We start from the raw sequence: 25,537 nt of genomic DNA, 5'->3' as shown, positions 1-25,537 counted from the left end.
AGCACACTTCCTGTATCACAAATACAAAGTTTGAAGTGTGCAACTGTGTCGCGTCCCTACAGAACTTTGCACAGCGTTCAGCCGGCAAGGCTTTCTCTGTGGTACTTAAGGAGTTTTGCTTTAGCTACTGTCTGTACTTGAATTTTTCTGAGATAGAAGTATTATGTGACTGGGGTTGCAGTCTGTACCAGCATACAGTGGCAAAGTGCTTTTGCAGGACAGGCCTCAGAAGAGGAAGACACGTTATTCCTTCATCCCAGCCCTTAAAGTTGGTCACTCATAAACAGACCAGTGTTTGTAATAAAATCATGTTTTCCAAGTAGGCTGAACAAGCTGCACAAATAAGCGTAGGTTAATGTTACAGCTGATCTTGTGTCCCTTAATTCAGAAGGCCTGGGGAGTTAATTTAAACGCTAAGTTTTCAAAGTCAGAGGAGTGCTGTTGTACACTTAGCACTGCTGTGTTCTTGCTGTGGTACAGTATGAAAGAATTGATATCAAAGAATGAAAACTGACAAGAAATCCGCTGTAAAAATTCTTCTAAAAGATTATTTCCACCTGTTCGTATACTTTTCGATAAAGTGTGGAGGTTTTTTAACTTAATTGTTACAGGCTTGCATAAATTTAGATTGTTATGTAAGACCAGACCTTCTTATCGTTTCTGCAAGCATTTTGCTTACCTGTATATATTTCTTAGGTCTTTATTTCCTCTGTTTTATTTGCCAAAAAATAAGGTGCAGAGAGAGATCTGCTTTCATAATATTCAGTAGAATAAAAGGTAAAGCTTGCATATTTAAATATAATATCATTAAGAATGCTGAGAGGAAAAAAAAAAAGAAGTGCGGAAAGCAGAAGGATCTGCTCTTGACTGACATCAGGTAGAATGGTGCCAAAAGCGTCCACCCATCCCGCGACCCCTGACTGTGCAACTGCGTCCGCGCAAGCAGGAATTGCCACTAGCGGGACTAGGCTTGCAAAGTTGTAACTACAGCTTCGACTTCAAGATAACAACAGCTTAGGGGAAAAAAAAGAAAAAAAAGAAAAGAGGGAGGTTGTTGAATAAAAGAAAAGCAGAAGCTTGGAGGTCAGATCTCCTTTGGTAAAGCTGTAAGGCTGCGCAGACTGAGAATGCAATTGGCTGAAATTCAGTTCCTCTTTGCTCACATATATTTGAATTCAGTGGTCACTGTTAGGCTCTTGGCATTTCGTGTTAACTTCTGCAAGTGAATGCAGACTGAATTTAAGAGTCTGCAAGCAATAATTAAACTGAATTTTAGATTTCATTCAAAACGTGAAAGAATGCCTGCGTAATTTAATTTTAGCTATATGAGATAATGCAACTGAACATAAACATTGGCTTGGATATTTATAGTTTAAGTTGACTTAGACATGAAAAATGTATACTTTGGTACAAGTGTAACAGAATTTTCAGTAATGTAAGGACTAAGCTAATTTTAAATAAGGATTCTGTTGCTTCTCTGTATCTCTTTCTGAGCACGTATTGGCACTAATAGATAACAGAAAAGTTCGTATCTGTACTTCTGAGGGAAATGGATGTTATTCTACAGACAGTTTGAGTATTTGAAGAAGTAGTCTTTCATCTTGCTACTCAGATGTGTCATTGCATTGTCTAGAAAGATACAACTTATCCTGCAGCTAAGTTCAGCTCGTCAAATAAGTAATCAGTAGTGTGTGGTATTGAGTTTCCCGTTAGCTGAGAGAGATTTTGACTTGGCAGTTGAATTAGCATTTGTCATTAGTTCATTTGTCTGGTACTTTATGATGTTTTGGGGTAGCTAATGTGCTGCTGGAGTTTTTCACTCATGAAGAGCCAAAGCATCGTGCTTCAGCATTTTCATTATTAACTCATGCATGCTTGTATTGCTGCTGCTAGTATTTGTATACACAAACTGTATCCTTGCTCATCTAGTCACCATTATGTTCTAAATCAACTATCCTTGGCATGTCATCTCCTTTGAATACATGTAGATTTTAAAGTGAACTTAACCCAAGCTGGCAAAGTAGAAAAGAATCTCTTCAACAGCCGGCATTAAATTGCAATATTTATCCATTTTCTTTGTGCTTTAACATAAAGATGTACGTATTAATGCAATACCAAAGCTTGGTGTTTCTGAACTGTGACAAAAGGGGGGCGGGGGGAAGTTACTGAAGCAGGAAAAGATGTGTAGGTACCTTCCCTCAGGTTCTGCAGATCTAGTTTGGCAAATGGCCACGAACCAAGTTGCATACCTAATTCGGTGAAAACAGAGCAATTTGCTCCTTGAGTATTCACTGTTAATGCGTTCTTAAAGTGTTGAAAAAACCCTGGAATTTTGTTCAGCGACAAACTCTGTTTGTGCCCCGTGTTTCAAATTGTCTATCTGATTTTTGGAAGTCTTGTGTATATTCTAAGAATAAGGAGCTGTCCTTTGCAGAAGTGCTCCCTGTTTTGCTGGGGAGACATGCTACTGCCATCTGGTGGGATTCTTAAAAATAATAATAATAATAATAATAATAATAATAATAATAATAATAAACAACCATTGAACCTTCCAAGGCTCGTAGGTTTTGGAGTGAGTAGTAAAGCCTTAACACCTCTGCAAGAGGTGCTCGTGCTGTTTTCATGCAGTATTCCTAGACCAGTGAAGAGGAACTGCAACTTCTGTGAAGGTAGACAGGGAATAATTACTTTTGTTGCTGGTTCAAGCTGTTAACACTGCTGCTGAAATTTTATGAAAATGTCTTGGTTGGGATATATCCACTCCCATGGGATAAGAAACTATTACTCTGTAAGGTGTGTGGGGATTGTATTTGTCTTATATGTGTCTCTAATTCTGAAAAGTTATTGTCATTCATCAAAGATTGTGAAATCAAGCAGTCTGTTTTATTATTATCAAAACTATGTTAAAAGGCATCTCTGTGGGAAATCTGTTTCAAATGACAGTAGAAAAAATTATATGAATTCTTTTTCTTTTTCTTTTTCTTAAGTCCTGATTTACACAATTTTAAATTGCAGTGGGGTTTTTAATGTATTTGCTTCTCATACTTTTTATTCAGAAAGACTAACAGCAATATAAAGTTCCAAATAGTTTGGCTGTTGAAGTTGAGGTAGGACATTATGTACAGGCTGCCGTAACTTTTAAAGGCAGAAATAATTTAGCCTAAATCTACCACTCATTCCTGGTCTTCAAAGGCCTGAAATCACTAAAGTCATTGATAAATAAAAATCAAAAGACTATTGCGTACAATTGATTGTTGTCTGGACCCTAGAACTATTTTAAGAGGGTTTTATCACTATACTGATACTAAGCACAGCAGTAGGAAAGACATTTCCAGGATAAACCTATAATCTCCTAATGGTTACTTTAAAGGAACATGTCATGCTGAGCAAGTATGCAATACAGATGATTTGTTTTAGACAAAATTGCTAGAATGTATATTAGGGGAAAAAAGGAAAAAAAAAAGATGTTACAGCTTCAAAAAAGTATGAATAATGGCAGGATGAGTTCCCCTTCTGATGTCTGATATTGCTGTGAACCATGATGATGTTTTGCATAGTTAATGCAAATAATAATAATGCAAAAGTCTGGTCTGGTAAGCATGAAAAGTTTAGAAAAAGCTGAATTATGAAAATTTATTTTATGAAATCCTTTAAGACTTTTGGTGTGAGAGATATTTTTTTTCTAAGCTAAAGCTGCTTGTACCATGATCTTTTTCCAGTCCCTCAAAACTCACCTGTTAGTGGAAGACAGTACTTGGAACATTAGGAAAATGTCTCATGTTAATTAGCATTTAGATAGACAATTGTTTGCTTTGCTTTGAAGTATTTAATCTGACATTTTATATTAGTCTAAAATGACTTTTTTGTTATTGATCAAAAAAATACAAAAGGACTCTAAAGTTTATCATGGAGCTCTCACTGAGAATGAGGCTAAACATAAATGGAGAACTGTAAGCAGGAAGTGATGTCTCTGGTAGATGGAACAGAATATCCACCAGAATTGGATAAAGAGGCTCTGGAAAGAGTAATCCACACCAATAATGTTATCTGGAGAGAAGATCCCTACAAAACATTCAAACTAAGCAAATCCAAGACCAATCCAAAGAGCCTTTTAAAGTACTGATATTACAGCTGGCTAAGATGCAGCAACAGTACTAATTAAGAATATAGTTCTGGGTTTTTCTTAAGAGTGGGAAACATCTACAATGTGATATGTTGATTTCTGGTGTAGTGAAATTTGCTCTTAATAATGGGCGACAGAAATGTTTAAAATTAATAAATAAAATGGTCAGAAATAGTTTAAAAAAAAATCCTTCCAGGATATTTCAAGGACTTGGCTGTCTGTATTGACTGTTGTGTTTAGCATTGCTGATGATCTTCACTCATTGAGGTAAATTTGAAGCTTTTCTGTTCAAATGATGCATCTGCTTTGTCTACACAGTCTGTCACAGAAAAACATGAACAGAAATTTCCAGTTAGAAAAGATTACCACTGTTTAGTTCTTCCTAGTTCCAGTATGCAAACACTTTCCGTGAGAAGCTGTGATATAAATGTCATTATAATTGCCTGAATTCTTATGCATGACATTTTAAAAATAATGTCACCTTTCATTGTTCGGCTGGGTAGAGTCTCTTTACTACTGGTAGCCTGTCTTGAACAGGCTGTGGGTACTGGACAGAACCATTCCAGATGGACGCACTGCATTGAATACTGGCTTTTTTGGTTTTCCACTTCCTGTGTTATACTTCAGTGAGTTTTTCTGTTGTCTGGGGCATGTGATGCAGATAGGCAGTGATTTCCTAAGAAAGACACTAAATCGTTTTTATCCAGTTATTTCTTGGAGGAAACCGTGAGGATGCCTAAGGCAAAAGAGGCAGTACTGGCAATGGGCACATTACAGAGCAGAGTGTGTGTTGTGTTTCACACTTTACCATCAAATTTTAAGGATCTGCAGGTGATTATCTTTAATAGCTATGTCAGTATTTTTTAAAGGATTGCTTTATCTAAATTGCATTCTGAGTCTATTTGTGAAAAAGTATAGTAGAACAATGACCTTATTCAGTTTTTTTATATGGGAAATTTTGCAGAGCTTGTATGTTTAAGTTGGGTTTGTTTTGTTTGTTTTTCCAAATTTCATGAAAAGAAAAATTCTGTTAACATTTAAATGACTATTCCCCAAATGTGCTGAATTAAATGAAATGGATATAGTAACTCCTTGCATTTAAATTAGACGTCGGGAATTAGGTGAAATTCTATCTAAGTGATATACTAGATTGTTCGTTATTGTCTTGTAAGATGATGTAAGAAGGAAGGAATGTGGGTAGCATTTTTTTTTCTCAAAGTTGAGCAAGGACCATTTTGGATAAATTAGTTGGCTGTAAGTTATGCCAAGGTCAGCATTTCACAGGTCACTTGAATTGCATGTTGTTTTGCAGCACCTGCAAATCTTGATGTTGTTTGTAGCCACGTGCAACTGTACTCTGATAATACAGTTAGATCATGGTAGCATTCAGTATTTTCTCTTTCCTCTGAATTCGGCAAATGTTACAGCAGAACAGCTTGTGACTGGATCTACAATCTAATATTGATTTTTCAGAAGACATATTTCAGGTGTTTCTTTTCCTCTCTCCCCTGCACATACTCTTTCACCTTTTTTTAAGAGAGTGTTTAAATTGTGGTTTTCACTAATCCGAAAACAAAAATGCCTTTAGTGTTTATAAATGGGTGAAGGTGTAGGCATTCATACCAATTGTATATGATCAAACTGAGTAGTAAATAAAGGCAAGTAACAAGTGTGTGTGTGTTGTATGAGGCTGCTTGATGTCGCTAGGCTGCTTGATTTCTTGGGGGAGCAATGGGATTGAGAAGGAAAATAGCTTTGGGCAGGTAAAGTAGAAGGAAGCCTTTGGGATATGTTTGAAGTGTTTTTTGATGACTTGCAATGGTTGTATCTGGGTCTCATGTATCTTTAATCCTCTGGAAAGTTCTGCCTTCTAGTCTGGAATACGTAACATTCAGCTTTTCATCTAAGAAAAGCTAGCTCGAAGTTGTATAGAGCTTACTTAAACTGAATTTGTGATTATTAAAATGAACAATAATTTGTTAATGTAATTGGGAATGTTTTTTAAAATGGCATATTAAAAAAAATCCACAAAGAACTGCAATTTAAGTGTAGGAAAATGAGAGAATTGAGAAGCTGGCTTTGTCTGCAAAACTGAGCATAGATGAATGAGTTTTATGGTGGAGGGAGACGTTTTGGGGGAATAATACTGTATTTTACGTTAAGCTATTTCTGTAGGCTCCTGTATTTAAGTAGACCCATCTGTTCTATATTTGAGGGTTAGCTTTTGAAGTCCTGTTTGTCTGAGTTGTTTGTAAGCAAGTACTGAACAGTAGCTTTACTACTAGACTTTGTGTACCAACGAGATCTAGCTCCTAGTTTTTTCTGTATGGAAGTTTTGGTTGCTTGAGCACAGCGTGCCTTTGGTTTCTTAGTAAGAAAAGTTGCAGTGGAGCAGTCGAATCCTCTTTTTACACAGAATGTGAAAAAATTTCCCCTCTCTATTTTTGAAAGATTGAAATGGCACATAGGGAACGGCTACAATCTTCTTGCATGATCTGGGGATAATTTAGGTGGGTGGAGTGTACAGCTGGGTTGCAACATTTAATCACTTTGCATCTGTATTCTGCTTGGTCTAACAAAGGTTCTCCATGCTGACTATGTGGTGGCCACCCCTGTAACCGTTGCGGTGATCACAATTGCTTGGTAACACTTGTATTCTCATACAGTACTTGGTATAAGGTATGCTGAAGCAATGTCAATTACTTGCTAGCAGCAAGAATATGTTATAGGACTGTTCTAACTGGTCCGCATAGAATTTCAACTGAGATGAAGAATAAATTAATTTTTTTCTACCTTTGTTGGTTAACCTTTGCTTGTTTAGATTTGTGTTAGTCTGATTTCTGTGCTTATTTCCTAACTCTGGAGATTTCCTGAGAATAGAACTGGCTACTTCGTTGAATTCGTTGAAAAAATGAAAGTCCTTGAAACAGAGAATAAGATGATATAGGGGCAATTTAGATTTTAAAATCCTTCTGGAATATGAGAAGTAGTGTAAAAAGTAGGATCTGTGCTCAGAACAGCTTCTAGGGTTTACTGAAACCCCATTTATTTCTGGTCAAAAGAATTCAATAAAAAGCTCAGCTCAGTTACTGCAATTTCCTCTGTAACCTTTAGAATCTAAGAGTAAGCACTTGATTAAAGATTAAGTTATAAATATTATTACGAGAGTAATCTATCTGAAAATGTTTGGATTTTTTTTCTGAAATTCAAGTATGTAGTATGCCTGGTACTTACTTAATAGCTGATGTCCGTTTTAAATTTCTGTAATAGATTATTTAATGGCTGTGATCAATGACTATGTTCTCTATTGCTTAGTACCAGGTATTTACAATGATATAATTGCTTTCTGTAAACAAAATATAGTCTCAGTTTCCAAGCTGTATCTTGGATTTATGCCAGTTTGAGTCTGTCCTAAATTACCTGTAAAGTTGGGAAATTCTTAAAGTGATAAATAAAGTTTTTAGATGATGCAGCTTTAGCATTGTCTACACTAGTAAACACACTCATAAGCACTGGTGTAAACTGTTGAGTTTGGAGTTGTATAGATCTCCTCCTGTGTTACCAGTGATGGCAATAACAGTGTATGGTGATGTGTGCGCTGGAGATGGATGGGAGCAGAAGCCTGTGGAGCTGAAGAGTGGGAGCTTCTAGGAGGAGAGACTTGGGATGAGGATGGGTTAACTGGAAATGCAGGATGGAGGAAATGGGAGAATCCCTGCTGCATGTGAAATGTCCCGTTGGCTGGGGCCAGAACTGTGCCTTGCATCTGTCACTGGTTACATTTCTCCAAGATGACAGTTATCTTGTCTGTGTTGGAATCGTGCAGACTGGTTTTCAAACACAGAAAGAAGCTTTATGCCTCTCAAAGTTGTCTAATGTGGATGTGTTCAGCTGTTCTACAAGCAGTTAAGTATAGTCAGAATCGACAAAGCCCCAATGTTATAATTTGGAAATACATCACATAGTAGATGCTGTAACTTTTGCTTTATTGTGAGTCAAACTAACTTTTACATCCAGTTTTGTAGAAGTAGACCCCTGAGTGAGGTATTAGATGCTTAAATGAAAGTGGCTTATGACAGGCTGTACAAATATGTATGTAAAGGATAGAGGCTTATGTGATTAATGCATTTATTTATTGATAATAGTATTTGACCATAATAAGCAGTAACAAGGAAAAAGTGAATGCGAGTGGCAGTGGATTGAATGGGTAGTGAATGGGGTAGTAGCTAAAGGTGGCACAAACCATAGCAATTATCCGCTATCTAAATACAGAGAGGTTATGAAAATTAGTGTTGTTGTAGTAGTAAGCCATGCTTTTTAAAAAAAGTAACACAGGTAACATTTTCTTAACTTGTTTTCCTCCCAGTGTGTTCTGACTGGCCTTTTGATCACTTCCACCCCTTTTTCTTATTTTCCAGTATTGTCTGTGCTACTTTGTATGAAGTGCAGCTTATCAACAGCATGTTTAAATGAAGACAATAGTGTTTAGATACAAGGGCTAAACTGTAGAAAATAAATACTGCTTCTCTGTGGAAATCACTAGAGCTCCATCCATAGTGCACTGTAGGAGTAACCTGGAAAAGAGCAAAGTCATCTGCTCTGCGGAAACATTTGGCATTCCTTAGTATGTCATACGTGCCATATGAATGGGCTACAGACTGGCCTGTGGATGCAAAACGTGTGCAAATACTTGTGATTCAAGCATGCAGATCGCAGAACTGAGTATCTTTTAGGGAAATCTCCAACTTGCCTGTGGTCAGAAATGCCCTAACTTAGCTGCCGTGTAATATATTAAAAATGTTAAGGTACTGATACTTTTAATATTTGATTATATATTGTAGAGTACACTGAGAGCCTTGATCAATGAAATTGTCAGCGCATTTTTCTAGGTTTCGGAGTTCTGTAATTTTGCTAGAAATTGCCTGCTGGGAGTTTCAGTAATCATGGAAAAAATGACGGTTGTGTTCAGTTGAACTCAGGTGTGTAACGTGAGTGCATACAACTTGGTAAAAGTACATTGTTGGAGTACATGAAGAGGGAAGAGCAGGCTAGACAAACTGCATTAGGTGAATACGGCCTTTTACCAAAATGCATTGCTGTTCAATACACCAAAACATGAGAACAATCTGGACTACATTTTAATATTTAAAGTTCTATCTTCTTTTGATATGTGAGAGTGATGGATAAATGAAGGTAGACTCATATCAGACTTGATATTAAATAACTTCCATAGCTATGGCTGACTTTGGAACATGGCCATGTACAGTGTTTTAAAAGTGCTTAGTAAGAATTTAGGCTTTAATCATGAGGGCTGTAGCAGAATCGGTGTGTCCTAGTAGTATCATTCTTTAATTTCCTGATGTGGTATTTTTCTATAAAGGCTTGGAAGTCTGTGAGTGGAATTTTTATGCTGTTTGTTTATGATGTTGGATATAACACCAGAATGGTTATAGCAGAATCATTTTGTAGAATATGTACTCTGGTAAATTATCATCTGTTATTTCTTTAATTTTCTTAGAACATGGTATGATGGTATTTATGTATAATTTGAAAAAAAAAAATTCAGAGCTTTCTGTTGAAGAACTGTTGCAGGAAATTTTGTGGAACAGTAAATGGGAACTGGGAAATGTAGGAATCCTTGGACTTTAGAGCATGATTTTCTTTCCCCCATTCTTTTTCATATGCAAATACATTTTAGTAGGTGCAAAAAAATTGCTCACCAGAGAAACTGGTGGTTTAATGTCCTTGTCATTTTGGAATGGTGCTATTCCAAATTTCATTCCTAGATCTATTCCTGGTTTCATGGCAGTATTTTTCTTCATTATTCTGGCACCACCAGGCGGTGCTCTTATAGTTTTCTTAATTTTGTAAGCTAAATGTAGTGTCAGAATAGAGCCTTTGCTTAATGGGAGCAATAAAGCTGAAGATGGCATTGAACTGATGGTCAAGTAGTTATTCTGGTTTTGATCTACATTATTAAGTTTTTTTCTGAAAAGCTACTGACTTTCCCTTCTCTCTTGAAAGTGTGCATAGGGTTTTTAATTTCAGATAATGCATTTTATTATTTTATTTAATATAAATTCTTGTAACTATTGAAGAATATTTGCCTATGAATAGCAAAACTTATTCCATAAAGGTAGTAGCAATTTTCAGAAATGAGCAATCTTCTTCATGTGAAGTAATTGCTAAGATCTGTGCTAGCACTTGTTGAGCTCTGCAAATGAGACTTGAAAGCCAATCTAGTTGTACATTAGGAGGGAGAGACTCTAGCATGTGGCCTGGGTCAGTGGACTTTGTTTCACTGAAAAACATTTTATTTTTCTTTTAACTGTTTTGGCTCCTAATTAACAGGTTAAGGTTTATTACAGAAAATACAGGAAAAGTTATATCACAGTCTATTTTGAACCCTTTTCACTTATGTATGGCATTTCTGTCTGGAGTGGAAGCTCACAGTACGCTGACTTCTGAATAGAAGTGTATGTCTTTGTGTCTTTTAACACATTACCTTTTTGGCTTCCTCTTGCCTTTGTTTTTAAAGGCCCTTGACAACTGATATGAAACTATTTGAAAGCCCTAAATAAGAGCTTCCCCCCCCCCCCCCCCCCGCCCGAGATTACATTGTAAGCATAACAAAAGCATTGTTAAAAAGGCTGTTCTCATACAGAAATATAATTTTTCTTTGCATGTTTCTGTAAATTCTTGTTGGCTCATTTACTTAAGATCTCTTATTTGGAGGGAGAATATCTTGCAGGTAAGCTTTATGGAAGACGGAAGATAATTTATCAGTTATTCCCAGACTGCTTGCAGTCCATCCTTCTTAATTGTATCAATTCCTAGGCTAGCATTTTTAGGTAAAATGGAGAAGAGAATTTTCTGAATCTCTTAGTGCTTTCTGACTCTCCTGTGTTCTCCCCAAGTGCTTTTGAAATCCTGTAGACCAGACCTCCTTGATGTTGATTTGTAGCTTGTGGGTATGTTGTTGAAGCAAAATTATTCTTTTTGTTATTGTTCTGACTGGCTGAAAGGACATGGATCAAATAGGTCACGGAAAGACATGAGATTCATAAAATTAATATGCATAATGTAATACTGCACAAGGTTACAAATGTACACAGCATAGAGTGCTTAGCTTCTAAGCGTGCCTTAACTTCAGCAGTTATTGCATCTGGCTTGAGCTGTGGCTAACAGTTTAGAAAGGTGCATCAGCAAACTAGCTCTTAACTCTTTATGTAGATTAAAAAAAAAAAAAGGGTAAAGACAGTCAAAACAATATAAGAAAAATTGAGGTGCTGTTTTTTGTTTTCTTAACAGAAGTGAAGAGTATTCCATTCAATTAGCATTTTTCAAAGCGTGATTCCTATCTCAATTGCAAGGACATATCCAGAACAAACAAGAATAGACACAGGCTGAAAGTGACGTCTTGGAAAATGAAGATCTGCCAATAGTTTTGTTAAGGGCACATGTCCTCTAAGTCATTGTTCTGGAAACTGATCTTGTTAACATGATGTACAGTTAAAGGACAATGGAGTTTAATGGTTTATGTTTTCTTGTAGTTCAGCATATGTAAATGAAAAACCCCCAACCAAACACACAAACAATGAGGGTTGTATCAAGAAAAATACCCAGCTCTTAAAGTGAAATAAACAGAATGAGTAATAACTAGCATCTGCCTTATTTTTATGTCTAAATTCAAATTGTTGGGGAGAGAAGCTCCCACATAATAATTGCTGTCAATTTAAATAGGGAAAACTCTGCTTTTCCTCATCCCTTATTCCTTTCACTGTTTTGAATTGACCAAATGAATTCACTGTTGCTGTCCATGACATTTTCAGATTTTTTTATATGCCTTATCCTTGCTGATGGGTATAGTAAATATCTGGTTTGAAAGACTCAGTTTTAATCTGGGAGCTGCATTTGGTTAAGGATGCAGTTTCACCGCCACGTTCATGGCGCCCATCCGTTGTGCCTGAACTAGCATTCATGTTACAGTGTCCTGAATTGCTAGTCTTGAGTCCTGCTTCACAAGTGAATATTCAGATCATGAACTGGAACAAAAGAATTCCTTTCAGCTTTAAATCTTAAAGCCATTAAAAGTTGCCATTTATGATCTGGCAGAGCAGAACAATTTTATCTTCTCCATATAGATCCAGACTGCTGCTTTAGAGGGAGAGTCTCAGTCCATGTTTTGTGGACTACTTCTGTGTCAATGGCTAAAGAACAACTAGCACGGATCCTGCATGCTATCAGTCTTTATGCATAATTATTCTGAGAATGTCATAAAGCAATAGTGATAGGCAAAAATATATTTTTTTAAATAATCTATTTTACCATAGGTCACCTGATTTAATTCGAGTGAGTAAGTTCTAACTCTAATGCTTAACTACAAGCAGTTTTTAATTATGAAGTGGGAAGTACCTTTTATTTGTTTTTGAAGTTTTTGTAGATAGCTCAAAGTATCAAAGTGCTGTTCTGAGCATATTTGCACATTGATTGTCTTTGAAAAGTCAGGATTAAGGTCTTGCTTTTGATGGCAGGGCATTGACATACTTACCCAAGCCCATAATCTGAATTGCAGCTTTCCTTTTGCCCCTGTTGAAGGAGAAAGGCATTTATGTTCTTTAGGTTTGGATTGTTTATTGTTTTCTGAAGCAGTTGAAGAAAAGTAGGTGAATGTTGACAGAATCGGGACCAGCCTTGACCTACTTGTGGCTTTTTCTCTGATCTTTGTCTTGGGCATGCCACCTTATCATTTTTATGCTACTGTTTACTCATCTAAAGCCTCATCTAAAACATTAAGAACTGACAGATGATTGGTAATTTGAATATTAAATGTATATATCATCACTTCCACAGTTGTTCCCAAGATTTTGTCACCTATCATATGACCCAGTAAAGGGAATCCTTCTGTAGTCATTTTTATTTCATACTGAACTGTTGTTTAAATTTTGGGTTTAAGGTTTTTTAGAGCCATCAGTTTCATTCCCCTTTGAAATTCTGGTTTCTTCCAAGAGCCTGTATTTTACTTAAGAATGTCCCAAGACTGGAATTACACCCATGGTAGTGATTTATGCTATCACAAGGTTTTTGGCTGACTCAGAATAAAGAAACATATATTAGGATTTTTGGGTCAGTTCATGGAGATCATTTAAAACTAAATATAGCTTTGAAACAAATAGGTTAGACAAGAGCCCTGCAGATCTGACTTTGGTGTTTCTTGGGATGAAGTTGTGAAACCAAAACAGCTGCTGTGTAGGATGTTAATTAGTTTGGTTTATAACAATTCAGGTTGGGTTTTGCGGGGAGAAGGAAGGAAGAAACACACTTTCCTTGAAGATCCTGTAATATTGTGGGTAAGTTTTAAAAGGGGGGAAAAAATGCCAAGTATCGCTGAAGCTGTACTGCCTTCTTGAGTGTGCAGTCTCCTCCAGCACCTGGTTCTTGTACCTGTTTACTTGGGCACGGGCACCGTGAGATTAACAGGGTTGGTTGCTTTTTTTGTTCTGCTGATAAGCCTTGTAGACATTTACCAATATAAAAAAACCCCACTTCTCAACAGAGTGTAGGGGTACCATCCTGCCAGTATCAGCACTTGGAGAGGAACAGGGGACAAGGCCTTTCAATAAACCTTTGAACTTTGTTACTCTGTGTTATGACACCTTTTGTAACTTAAGCCAGTGACTTTAATTGCTGGCTAGTAAGCATATCACACCTTCAGGCCCTGATCAAATGTATTAAATGGAGTCATAAAGCTAATGTAATAAATATTATGGAAGGATGAAATTAAAGGAGCAGGACCATTCTGAGTGATCTCTCCTTTATTTGTGAATGCCAGTAGAAGAAATGTGTGACATGTTCTGTTTAGCAATAGAAAATATACTGCACATCAGCCAACAGAGCTGCAGTAACATATCTTTCATTTTATACCTGAAGTACATTTATATTTTAATCTCTGAGGTTTTGCTATGGTTGGTGATATCACTGATAAATGTTTCAGTTATTGATCATTATAATGAATTTGTTACTCAATTCTACTTCAATCTGAAAATATTATCCCAGAAAAGGAAACAAAAATGAAGTCAGTAATAGAGACTAGCAAAAAATCAGTCATTGCTGTTTTTACATCGGTCATTTATTTTGTTCCTGTATTATTATGCAATTATTAAATATACAGATAGACTTGCAATGGAAAAATTTCTCGGTTCTGAAGCTAGGTGTTCATTCACTGGCTTTAACAAATCATCTGAAAAGGTATGCTTTGCTTCAGATAAGCATTAGGTGTAATACTGACATAGTAATGCTGTCTTCCAAAAAACCCTGTTTGTTTGAGTTGTCATATACTTTGTCACTATTGGAAAGGGGTCATGTTAAGTCTTGGGAAGTGTTACAAAGGTAGAACGTTAAGGTTAAAGGACTTGAACTTTTGAGAAGAACAATACTGACTGCCAAATGCTCAATACCAAGCAGTTACTTAAAAAAAAATTATATAGACAAGGACTTGCTTTTACCTGAAAATTTAGATCTTGCAAATTTTACAGTACTTCAGTCATTTGAGTAGTAAGCCAAATGATCTCTCATAGAATAATCAATATGAGAAATTGCATTGGTTATACATTCTGCCTGTTGCAGACATGAAAGAATTTTAAAATATCTTGTGTTGAGCAGGCTGTTAATTCAAAGGTACTATTTACCTATCTATTTTAGTCTGTCACTCTAATTTCTTAATATTTCTGAAATTGCCTTTTGAATCTAATGAAAAGGAGTGGTTGTGGCTCCAACGTAATTGAGACTGTCAAGGAAATAGGTGGAATTTTTACAGCACTATGAGACTTGATGGTATGTGACAGAGGATCATTCACTTCACTGGTCCGTGGTAATGGGAGACTGATGTCTCTTTAAACTCCCTGTTAATAAATATAAGCCTGATTATTTTTTTTTTAATTTTTATTTTTTTCTTCTTTGCAAGGTTGTGGGTCTTTTAAATCCTCATTAACACATACTAAAATAAAAAGGACTTCTTTCAAGTTCCAAAAATACCTCATAACCCTAAAGCATCTTCTGACTTTTGGATTGTACAGGTTATGAGTTTATTTCACACTTGTGTTTTGACATGTCCCTTCTGTTCCTACAGTAATTCAAAGAAGGAATGACTATGCAGTGTTGATCACGTAGAAATATTTACACAGGTGAAAAAAATATAGCAGCAGCTTACAATAATTTATATGAGTAAAATGTACAGAGGAAGCATCAAAAAAGCTGATGTCTGGTTGCCTTCTATGCAATGACAAGGAAGCTGCGGTTAATGTAGTTGGGCTCTTTACCACTATTGTCAAAATATATAAAGGATTATCTTGAGTTTGAGTTGCCATTATGAGAAAAAGTTGTATTATCTCTGAAAGAGATAGCACTGAAAGAACTTTTGTCAGATGTGCTGTTCGTTTTGTTTCTGAGCTGTTAGTTTTGGTTTATTCAGTAGAGGAGGAATTGAGATGTCTCTGATTAGTGTTTACTTTGGCCATTGTTAAATGCTGGTGTTGGGAATTACAGTACCTTATGAGCTTAATATATATTTTAAGTAATATTTCAAAGTTCTGTGATTCTAATATCCATTTCCATGCAAGACAGATAAATAAAAATACTGTTGTCTAAAATAATCTCTTGTAAAGGGAATGGAAGAGAGAGTGGCAACTAAGTATTTCAAGTTGCAATAGTGTATTCTGTATTATTGTAATAAATAGTTGTAGTATAATAAGGAATGGACAGGATATAAGTTGAAACTTGAAAGGTCAGTAAATAAGATTTGCCTCTTCTAGATAACAACCTTGATGAATGTTCATAGATTTATCATTATGAATATAAATAGCAGTATTTCATAAAATTAAAAGGTACTGTGAGCCTTATACAACAAATGTATCAAAGTCCTGAGGCTTAATGCTTAACCAACAGATAAAACTATTTCCCTTGGTGGTAGCAGAGAACACTGGAGTGTAATTACTTTGGAGTGAAGCACTGTGTTTCAAATATTTGTTGCAGACTTTGGTTTGAATACTCTTCTGATTTTTTCATATGCTGGCAAACAGCCAAACATGATAGTGGTGAAAAAAATGAATGGCTGAAATACGATAGATTTAACCTGGAAGATGAAGTATTGAGATATTAATTGAGATGAGGTGCTGGTTCACAGAGATTGTTGTGTAGCTTCATTGGAGTAATGAAGCAAAAAGGAGTTTAGTCACTATTTTTTGTTGCTTTGTTCTGTCCCTGTTACACCCACCCTGGGGAGAGGGTGGTAGGGCAGAGGAGAGGTGCAAGGGAAAGCTGATAGTGAAACTTAAGATATTGGGGATGATTATTGCAGGAAACTAGGTACCTATCTAGAGGATATGACCAGAGACTTTATTAACCTACTTTGCTATGGAGGTGCAAAAATATTCTAGGGAACTGTGCCAAAGCCTGGAGGCTTGTTGGACATGGAGAAGATTTCTCATTTGGGTTTTCCTTGGTTAGCTAGTGGGAATGGGAATAGAGGTCAGTGAATTGGGCCAGGAATGTTCATGTAATTGTGGTACATGCTTTAAAAATAAAGAAGAAAGAAGTACAAAAACACATGGAGATTTATATGTTTATTGGGCATGTTATTTATTTATGAACATCACAGACCTTACAGAGCGATGCCATTGACTGAAAAAAAAATTGCTTTTATGGAATTAAAAAATATATCCAAATAAATGCCCTGTACAGTGTAATAACTTATTCTAGCTGTGGTTCATATAGGCAGTTGAGAAGTAAATAAAAAGTTCTCAAGCATAGCCAGAAAATTTTGTGTAAATGAGGAAATAAATTTGATTTGGAAAGCAGTTTCAATTTTAAGCTTCCATGAAGGAAGACAAATTAAACATTTTTAAAGATATTAACCATAACAGTATCCCTTTAATTTTCTGTCCTTTCTTTTAAGTAAGATACTCTGAATCAATTTTTGTTCAAGGAGACAGATTTCTTGCAGTAATCAGTTTTGCTTTTAGCTCTGATTTTTAAAGAATAAGTGATAATGGCGCACATGCTTGAGGGTGTGATTAGAACGCAACATTAAAAGGCTTTTTAGGACATCTATGGTAGAAAAAGGAGCTCTGGAGAGGTCTGCGTTTGGCAGCTGAGCAGATGGGAATAAAGCATACCTTTGAAGTGTGGTATGAAGAACAAGTTACTTAACCCTTTCATATAAAATACCTTTTAGTGAAAGTTAAATCTAGGTGTTTTCTTCAGGCTCATCTGAAAGTTATATGTTAAATCTGTTAGCTTGTATTCAGTCTTTTCTTTCCCTGAATGAATCCTGTACCTCTAAAAAGACCACCTGTCAAGAGTATGTATTAGAAAGACTTGGCTCCTTGGAGTAACTTGGAGTACAGGGTTTTTAGAGTGCCTTTGAGTATGTTTCTATTACTTGACAGTATTCTGTGGAGTATGTTGAGAAAACTTAATGAAATGCTGAGAATGCACATTGGTAGTAAGTTAATTGAATTGTCTTTTTGATAATCTTCTTAAGGAACTTACTTTCTGTTCAGTGTCTTTATAAACACACACATATCATTGTTCAAACGCAAATTCCTGGATGTAAAACCTACTTTACTAGCCTAAATTTTAGGAAAACATTTAGCTTGTAGAATATATTTTTGTAGATTCCAGATGTCTAACAGTGTAAGAAGTTTTTACTTTTGTCTGTGCACACCTTCACCCAACTTTTATCAGTCCGTATCAGTCTGCAAATCACTTCTTGTTTGTTTAATATCAAGTGATCTGTTGTGTGAATGAGCACTGAAACTGATGCAAAACTCCTGAAGCTGATCTCCAAAGATGGGTAAAACAGAACAGAGCTATTTGGGCGGAGTACTACTCTTCAGTCTTAACGCAAGCTGATGGGACACTTTGCACTTCAGGTAGGTGACAAAACTTGAAACAAAGTGGACGTCTGGGTGGAAAATGTTCAGTACCTCCCCCTCTGGCTCCAGCAGTGCTGAAAGAGCGATGGCAGTTCCCAACCAGCCCTACAGATATATCATAGAGACCTGTATTACCTTGTAATGTGGCCAGAAATACACCCAAAACAGATAAACAACCTCTTTTATCCCTCTGCCATTTATATAAAACTCAGCAAATGCTAACTGTTAGAGAAGACTTCTTAACAAGAACTAGTTGAATCGCAGACATTGAACAGCCAGTGTAATACTCCTGGAGATGGGTCTGTGTTTGAACTGTAGGATCTCACCTTCAGTTGCCAATTGCAATGGTTTCAGGAGGGAAACCAAGCATTTCCACCCACAGTGTACAGATGTTACTAGATTATGTCCACAGCGAGGTGCTTTAAGTCTGGTGATGTTCGTAGTGTGATTTTAATTTTTCTGGAGCTCTGGCTAGCTTTTGGTTTACTTGATCCATACCGAGGCACAGCTCACGCTTCCTATGTTAGTTTGAATGTGTCACTTCAGTTCTAAATGAGATATTTTCCCCAATCGTGGACCAGGCTTAAACGTAGCTAAGGAGCAGGTAAGAGGTGAGCTGAGGAAGGGAGGCAGTACTGAAATTTATGAAAACAATCAGGACTCGAAAAGGGAATTGGAAATAGCTTTTCAAAAAGTGTTATCACCATTCATAAATCAATCACAATGCATTTTGTTTTGCTTGAGTAGCTTGAGTAAATAACAGCTTCCAAAATACTTTTCTTCTTTCCTCTACTTTTTTTTTGTTTACCTGTGAAGACTGCTGCACATCTCACCCTTTGCTTCTTTAAACTTCTAATATCTTCATTTTGCTAGCTGAAAGTTAACTCTGAGACATTATCAACACCTCCAGTAACGTATTGTACTACTTTAAAATGGTATAACTAGACAGACATACTCTCAATTTTAATTAATACAGCTGTAAATTAATAACTAACAGTAAATACCTCTCTATAGAGTAAACATATCCTTTTGCTTCTTCCTCTGCTTTTTACCCTGACTTGTTTTAAATTGGACCAGCCCCTTCAAGATATATACTCTTACTTCATTTATTTGTAACTGTGTAGCACAGTCTGGGCTCAATTTTGAGCTGGTCCTTACAGCACCACTTAAGATCAAAGGAGGAAAAAAAAATAGCAAGAAAGCAAGCAAACAAACCAACCAACCAACCCCAAAGAGGTGGCTGTTAGATATGACACTTCACTACATCCATGTTTTTGAGAAAAAAAGGGGTTGTATCATACAGTTAACTTTAAATTCCTTTTACTTAGTTGTACTGGCAGAGCATGCCATTATCAAAAGACAATAAAGCAAGCTGCTTCCTTATGTTGCACAGGTTATTTTGTAGGCGTAAAATATACATGTGAGAGGGCAGTGGGTATTGTGTCTTCCAGTGGTAGTGATGCTTTTACATCCTCCAATAGATCTGCTGAGCTCTGACTGTCATTGCACTGTCTGCATAGTTCCTTATTACTTTCACACTGACTGGTCTTGGATGTCTGTGTCTCAAAGTTAAATCTAAGTGGAATCAAAGTTTTGCTCAGTAGTATCTCCTCAGCTATTTTTTCAGTTTGCTTTCATATCATATCTCTCAAAGAATTTTTTTATCCACTGTTAATATTTCATTTTAGCATCTTTGAAGTATTGCCAGCTGGAGACTGCTGCAGAGCAATAGTGACCTGAAAATCATTAACAGCACATCCAATTCTTAAATATCTCAACAAATAACGGCTGTTCTTTTCGTCGATGTCTTCTAACAATGAAAACTTTTTCTTATTTTTCCATGCTTGTGTGCTAAAAATTCTGCTATCAGTACCAACTTTTACTCAGTGTATTCCTTCAAACTCTATTAGAAACAGGTTAATCTTCTGTGCTGCAGCTACTGGGGGCTCTTTGTAGGCCATAATTTGCAGCAGGATATTAAACAGATTTTGTGGAAACATTTTAAGTCCATGAGCTGCTGGTGAAAATATGTGGTGACTCTTTATAAGTGTCAGCGTTTGTGTTACATGTGTCTGTCTTGTGGGCACTGATTAGCTGCTTTGGGTAAGCAGACATTTAATGTAGCTTGCAGGTAGGATAATAAGAAATTACGTAATTGATCCCTAGACTTGTGTCTCTAGCCACTGCATGAGCACAGGATCCACCTTTTGTCAGTGCCTTTCCTCACTCCAGTGGGTAGTTATCCTCGGATTCGGTGTACTTCTCTAACTTCTTCAGCATTGATGATGCTATGACTGTGTGATCTGTTGATTTCCATTTGGTTATTCTTCCTTAGTGGTGTCAGGCCTCATGCTGTAAGTTTAAAACAGCCTTCCAGAGAGCTCTGGTCATTGCAATAAAGTGAAGAAGACTGGACACTGCACTGCTGTAATATTTTCCTCCTTCTCGTAACTTATCTGTGTGTGGCTTTTCCTTTAAAAATTATAGCTGAAATGATTACGAATATCTCCTTTAAGCGAGATTGTATCAGCTTTTGCATCTCTTAAACAATGTGTGTACAGCCAGAGGGTAGAACACATTATAATACCATGCTAATTGCATGAATGCGTATGCTAAAATTCTCTTGTTGTGAAAAATCCAACAAAAACAAAACCTAACTCCCTTCTAATTATACTGCTCAATTAGCCACCTCTCCTGTTTCTCACTGCAAGGGAAGCCTAAGTCACTCCACTAATACGACAGGATTTAATGTGGTTTGTAACATATAGCACTGACTCTTCATTCAGACTTGGCAGACGGGGAGAAAAGGCTCATGTAAAATTAAAAAATCAGGGTCCTCAAATCAGCAAGCTTTGGTCATCTACAAGCAAGGCTTCATTTTAAGCTGGTTCTCTGCAGTTAACTGGTAGGGTGAGGCATTTCTAGAGAAACAGTTCATGTGTTATCCAAGAGGCTTCTAAAAGAGATTAATCCCACCTATCCCTCTCCTTATTGACTAGAGAGAGTCAGTGTGACTGACTTAGATCATATTTGACACATGCTAAAGCTGTCATTGTTACTGAAAAAGCAGTCTGTCTGTCTGCCCCTTTGTCTCAGCTACTTATTTTCCTGCTTTCTGCTTCATTGTACCAGCACAGCTGTTTGCACGGCCACCCGGTGAGCCAGATCTGGGAGCCCAGCAACAACCATCAACCAGGTTAAGCGTGCCACACTTAGAGCCTTAGATTGGAAAATTGACTTTTAGGCTACTGAAGTTAGACAAAATGATTTAGCATTTGAATAATTTAACTTCCATTAAGAATTGTCACAAAGCTTTTAAAATGTATTTTATATGCATTGGTGAACGCCACCACTGGCAGTCAGGAACCATTTTGGAAGACGAACTCTTCAGTCTGTGACTGGAGAAAACACTTCTGTTTATTAGGCAAGGTCACTGGAGAATCTAGAACATTACCTTTGTCCTGTCTCACTTGTATTTGAGTGTTTGTAATAGTAGAACTGTTAAAGCAGCTACTTTGCTTAAAAACTCAGTATATGTGTATAAATTTCCTTTTTATTCTTCAATAAGAAATCTACTATTATATGTGCATACATATATTGTTTTATTTTCTTAATGATTTCACACATTATGTGCATGCTTTCCTCATCTCTCCCCTCTACTACCTAATAGTCCATTAAATGTTGTTGATCGTTTTTTGTTGTGTTTTGGTAGGGCTCATTGCCTGTCAATAATTCTACGGAGAACAGATATACTGGATCTGATGGCCTATTCCTGTGTGTAAACCTTATGTACCCAATCAAACATTTCCCAGATAAGTGATTTGATAACTGCACGCCCTCTCCCTGCCGTTTCACTTCAGTCTCGGGAATCTTTTGGGTTTGTGAACTTTTCTAAAGGATTTTTTATTTTATTCCATGCTCAAATATATTTTGAGGTATGCCAAGATGTGACTGATTGTTATAAGAGTATAAAATGCCTCTAAGCATTTGCCAGGCAAAAGCAGTACTCTTTTACCTGTAAACCTCAGTAGTTTTATTTTAAACTGTTTGTGGCATTATGGATTTATTGCAATACTGTGCACTGAAAAAGTGGTATATTGGGTATCACATGCCCTTGAATACGAGCTGCATTATTTTTTTAAAAGTGGTATATCAGATATGCTTGGGTGAGCAGCTGAAATGCTAGTGGGACCAGGTTTGTTATATATCTTAGAGTAAGGCTTTCTGGTAAAAGTCTGCATAATTAAGAGTCAAGTAACTGAGAAAAAAAGTTCGCTGACTAATAAGAAAAACTTGGAAAGTAATCCTGTTAAGTCCCCCCCTTCTGATAAGTCCTGATGTAAATTTATAGGTATTCTCTATAAACATAAGGGAAGGTTCACTTCCCTCTTAGAACAAACTCAATCAGCAGTTTCCCACACTGCCCCTGAGAACATTCTTTCATTATCTTGTTTCTGTGTAATAATTGCCATGGAGTAGTCACAAACTTGTTTTTCTACCAGTTGAAACTATAGAACAATGTGTATGCGTTGACCTGGATTCAGAGAGAACAAGTTACTGTTGGCATAGCCTCCACCTTGAAAATTTGCCATCAATATGGTAGAGAGTTGCTAAAGACTTATAATGCGAAATTGAAAAAGCTAAATGCCTGCAAGGATTCTTTGAGATAAGAATTGTCTTTGAAAGCATTTTAACTAGAGGTCTGGATTGTATCATTAATCCTTTCTGTAGTTCTCTTACTCTTTTAAAATTTTATTATTTCTGGAGTGTTAGCCTGCAATGTAAATAGAAGCTACAGTTTTTGTGAAGTGCCTTTTTTCTTGGTATGTTTTATGTCAGACTTTTCTAAGCTTTTTATGTAGTTCTTAAATATAATGACATATATATTTATATTATATTATGTATAATCAGCAAAACCAAAGTTTTCTGATGGATAGAGGAATGGCCCTTCTACATAGGGCACTCAGCTGCAATTCAGGAGGTGCAATCCCCATTTCTGGCTCTGGTCCATAAGCTCCCAGCATGACCGGGGCCCTGGTTTCCTGCTGTACCTAATCTGGTGTAATTGCGATCTGCTACCAAAAACCCGCACCGCCTTGCACTTTGCCCCAGGCATGCGCTCTCACAGCTTCCCCTCTGTCACATCTAGGGATGGTGTGGCTTTGGGATGACTTCATTCCTCTTGCTGCCTGTTTAATGCCGAATCTGTCTGCACCAGATTGCTGTGCTGAACTGACTCACCTTGTGGGCAGCTGTTGAGCGTCTCCAGTGCCGGCAGGAGGGCAAGAACCAGCAATGGGTGGGAGCAGGACCCCCTCTTCCCGCAGCAGCTTGCGGTAATACAAGATAGCATAGGGTGAATCCACACCGTCAGTAAATCACGTGGACAAGTATGCCCTTCTCTAACTTGCCTGTTGAAAGGATAAAAATCTTTTACTTGGGATAGTACAGTTATATCTGTGATGGTTTAGAGACATAGCCAGAGCAAGAGCTCGTGTGCCTGAAAGCATGTCTACTTCTTTACACTGGTTTGTTCTGGTAAAACAAGTGTACTGGTTTTCTAGTGAAAAATTTTACCTGTAAAGTCAGCTTGGTCATTGGTGACACAGCACTGAATTACTGCTGTATAGAAAGGTATATATGTTCTGGTAGATTTGACTATCTTTTAAAGAAAAGATAAAATGAAAAAAAAAATGTAGTTGCTCTTGTACAATAGGTAGGTTTAGATTTGTTAGGGAATACAGGACTAGATATGGAAGAATTAAATAAGACGGACTGTAAGTGTCTTGCAGCCTTTAGTCTAGAACAGGTGTAATACATTCTGGTTACGTATAGAAAGTTTAGCTTTGAACTTGATTGAGGATTTGATGAAGGATTTTGCAAAATTTTGATGTCTGAAAAAAATGGTCAGTATTTCAAGAGGAACATTTCAGTCTCATGTTAAGCATTCAAATATATGTGTAGTTTATTTTTTATTTTTTTTTTAACAAGAGACAAAGTCTGAAATAGGCCAAATTGTCTTGCTTACTTGTATCTTAATCTCTTTACTTTCACGTTTGTTTTTCTTTTCCTTCTTTTTAACTAGAGGGATCATTTTTGTCATGTTTGTATAAAGGGGGAACTGACCAAACTGACATTACAGAGGAAACAAACTGTTCAAAATAACAGCATGTTATCAAATACATTCAGAAATCAAGAGGAGAGAAATAACCTTCTGTAACGTTTTGGTTATAGTAGTCTTGATGTTTCCTGTATCTGTAGGTGATACTGCTACAACAAATAGTTGTTGCAGTTGGTCACCATTTTTAAGTGGCTGACTCATGAAGCCAGTTAGTATAAGTGGAAATTAGTATAAATGTTTTCTTTGCTTTTTTATATTCCTTAAGTACTAAAAACCTGGTAAGGTAACAGGGGGAGTATCTTCCAGTAAACTTTTTTAATTTTACAAAACGTATTGTTTGATAATTTTTACAACTTAATATTCTACCATTATTGTGTACGTAAAGTGTGAGTGACAAGGGGAGACGACTGGATGCTGTTAACAGCCACAAGCAAAAGGAGGAGGTTGTGACCCTGGTTGTGTTAATGAACACATAGCCAGGCAGCCTGCTCCTCTAACAGTAACCAAACTACTGGTGTGAGCACAAGTTAATTGTACTGAAAGACTTGTAATTGCTGTGAAAGCAAAACGTTTGACTTGGTTTAATAGTGTTAAAAGTAGCTTTTTGCTGTGGTTTATAGAGTATAATAAAGAATCCTAAATGATTGGGTGTTCTCACAGAAACATCTGGAATCATATAATTCTTAGAGGCATGATTAAAGCCAAACTAGCCATTCCTTTATATTCTTCCCCTCCAAATTATATTTATTAACTTATTTTTTGACCCATACATATATATAATTTTTTGCTAAGTTATTTTTGGTTTAGATCTTGGTCTCTTATCTCTTTATCCCCAGCTACAGTTGATGCTTAATAAGTGAAACCTTTGCAGACTTCAGTAGTAGCTTGAAAGAGCGCCCCATTGACTCTGTGCTGAGTGATGGATAGATTCCCTGCCTGCTGTTCACTTTACTGCTAGATTCACCTAGGGTGTAATATCCTAACAAAGCAGAGGAGGGAATTGAAATGTGTTCTTCTGAGAACAGCAGTAAGTAAAGCTGCCTTTCTAGTTGTTCTCTCAATTAGCTCCTAGGAGATTTTTGTGCTTTTCTAGTTTCTCTTGGGGATATGTGACCCGATAGCATATTGCTATAAATAATTATTTTACTAGTACCAAAGTAGGTACTGCACACAAACACAAAGCAACATTTTCAGCATCTTTATTGGATGCTGTAAATGCCAGTTTTTCAGACAGGCATTTTTTCTTTCTTTCACTCTTTCTTTCTTTCCTTTTTCTGTTCTTCTTTGGAACGCAGTCCTGACATTTCTGATCTTCATAACTTTGATTGTTAGTTTTTTGCTGCCCCTTGAAGTGAAATT

At 36.6% G+C, this 25,537-nt stretch overlaps 1 protein-coding gene across 5 annotated transcripts in view; it reads left to right on the top strand.

Moving 5' to 3' along the window:
* Positions 1 to 25,537, top strand: part of NLK (nemo like kinase) — a 65,653-nt gene that overhangs the window by 2,665 nt on the left and 37,451 nt on the right. The gene's annotated exons all lie outside the window — the stretch shown is intronic.

Source organism: Accipiter gentilis, chromosome 6, assembly GCF_929443795.1.
Source record: "Accipiter gentilis chromosome 6, bAccGen1.1, whole genome shotgun sequence".
Classification (NCBI taxonomy): Eukaryota; Metazoa; Chordata; class Aves; order Accipitriformes; family Accipitridae; genus Astur; species Astur gentilis.
Note: the sequence above shows the minus strand (reverse complement) of the source record. Positions and strands in the feature narration are given on the sequence as shown.